At 36.6% G+C, this 2,421-nt stretch overlaps 1 long non-coding RNA gene across 1 annotated transcript; it reads left to right on the top strand.

The window, feature by feature from the left end:
• The first annotated feature begins 6 nt into the window (after positions 1-6).
• LOC107683330 (uncharacterized) lies at positions 7-1,118 on the top strand. Its single transcript, XR_001633707.1, has 3 exons — positions 7-130; positions 213-394; positions 1,041-1,118. It is a non-coding gene; the product is annotated as an uncharacterized LOC107683330 (long non-coding RNA).
• Positions 1,119-2,421: the final 1,303 nt, after the last annotated feature.

Raw genomic sequence — 2,421 nt, 5'->3', positions numbered from 1 at the left:
AGGCCGCAGTAATGGAGACCCAGTGTACCTTGCAGCAGAGGATACAGTCAAAAGTCTCAAGGAAAGAATCAGTCAAATACACACCGTGCAGACGCATTCAGCGGTTGCCACAGGAATCAGTCCAGCAAGGGTAAAACATAGTGGATGTACCCTATCTTCTCCAAATATTTTTTCCAACCTCATTAGTAAGACACAAAATGTTTCCGTTTTAGCCCAAAGCATATGCTATTAACCACTCCACTGCCTATGGGGGCCGAGAGACCGTGAAGGTTCTAATGACTCTTTTGGATGAAGAAGCATTAGCACCGCCCTGCAGGAACAAGGCGGAACTGCTCTCTGAAGATCATGCCGTTCTTAATGGCAGCTCTGGAGCGTGTCTTCTTTCCCTTTACAAGTGAGTTACTCCAAATTGCTGTAATAGCGTTTTTATATAAAACAGTTAACTATGGTCATAGGGCAAAAATAGATGCTAAAAAGTTTTTTTTTTTAATTAAAGTACATTTATAATAATAATGCTTAATTCGATGCTTAAAATTTATTTCATTCATTTTACTACTAATAATAATAATTAATGTAATGCAATTAATACAGTCTGTAAGAAACATTTGTATATTTTCCTGTCTATTTTCTCAATTCACTTGCCTTCTTACCCTTTACAAGTGAGTTACTCCACATTGCTGTAATATATATATTTATTTATATAAAATTTCAAACTATTGTCATAGGACAAAAATAGATCCAAAATGTTTTTTTTAATGAATTTAAAACGCTACAAATTTTGCATTATATTTTATTAAATATTTTTAATACGACTACTACTAATAATAATAAAATGTAAATGCAAAAATATAGTTAGTAAATATAAAAAAAAATTATTGTAATTCATTTACATTTGACGTGTTAATTTGTGTATATTTGTTTATTTGCCCAGTTAAACTGTTGTATGTTGTACTGTTTGTGTGTCATTTTGATTTGCATTTCAACACCTTGTTTTAATCTTTGAATATTCAGCTTGTTCACTTTCCACTTTGTGCATATAGATCTCCAGAAGCTCCCACGGGATCTTCTCCAAAGCCTTTACGGAACCGCATCTTGAGCCAACAAGAACACATCAAGTCCAAGGTAAAGAATCATCAGGGCTGTAAGCAGAGACCCCAGTCTCAAATAGCGGTCAAACAAAAATTGAATGTGACGCTTGATTTTTAAAACAGACAGCAAGTAATGCACATTCACGAGCTATATCATCTGCTTCCTCTGTTTTGTAATGTGCAAATTTATACAGCTGTTTTTATGCACAGTGCTTGTGCAGCAGGTTTGCTGTTATGTAAAACAACCACTGAGTGTGAAATTTAGTGTCGTACAGTACACTCCACACTCTAACCAATAACCTCTGGCAGTGATGCACGCTTGCACAATTAAAGCCTATCTTATCCAAAAAACATGTAAATGCGCCGCTGGGCTGGGAGAAGAAACATTACATTTGTATGTGCTAAAAATTTAGCATTATCTCTTGGCCTCAAAAGGATTTATTTTACTATTCGGTCATAAAATACTTAAAAGATGTAAATCTCATAATATGAAACGACGGCCTGAATAGCAACTAAATGATGTTTGTCAAGAAGCTTGTTTCTGAAACCAACCTTATAGTCTTTGGATTTCTAGCACATTTTAAATGTGGTAAATGACAGTTACATTTTTTTTTTTTTAGTACTGGGCATCTTCACCAACAAGAAAGGGTGAGCGCTCTGTGAACATTTATGCTAGGCACATTTTGTTAAAAGGTTTCTTTATTTGATTGCACTAGCAGATGTCTCTTTAGACCTCCACTTTCTGGCCGCCTTCCTGTGTTAGAGAGCGGTAATGGTCTCCGGGCAGCTCACCGCTTCCTGATCTGGACGGGCGGAAGCTTTCTGCATCAATTTCACTTTGAACATGCCATATCAGTGGCGTTACTCGGCTAGCAAGGGAAACTTGAAAGGTTATTGTTTCCTGTTGTCTGCAGAATGACTTTATCCAGTTGTACTCCAATAGTTTCATCACAAACTGACATCGATTGGCACAAGGGGAGAGATCAAGAGGTTCCTCGAGCAGGAAGACTACAGAGAGAGATTATTCTGAGTGCAGTTATGTAGTAAGGTTTAATGAACTCGTAATGAACCCCAGTCTATAAACTGAGGGCCAGTATTATACATATAAAAGATGGTAGTACATTACATAATGTTAGTACATTTCCTGCTACGAATGTCCATTTAAAAACGTGCTCAAAACAGGCCTCTGGTATCAAGGTGTGTATCTAATAACCAAATCTCAAGTAGATGATCCTAAGTACAGGTGTAAATGGGGTCCAAAATGTGTGATGTGGAAAATTTGGAAAAGTACATACATAAGTGCCACTACAAGTTGATGTTAGACAGTGAACTG

The sequence above is a fragment of the Sinocyclocheilus anshuiensis genome, unplaced genomic scaffold, assembly GCF_001515605.1.
Source record: "Sinocyclocheilus anshuiensis isolate Anshui unplaced genomic scaffold, SAMN03320099.WGS_v1.1 C33184789, whole genome shotgun sequence".
NCBI classification, from domain to species: Eukaryota; Metazoa; Chordata; class Actinopteri; order Cypriniformes; family Cyprinidae; genus Sinocyclocheilus; species Sinocyclocheilus anshuiensis.
Note: the sequence above shows the minus strand (reverse complement) of the source record. Positions and strands in the feature narration are given on the sequence as shown.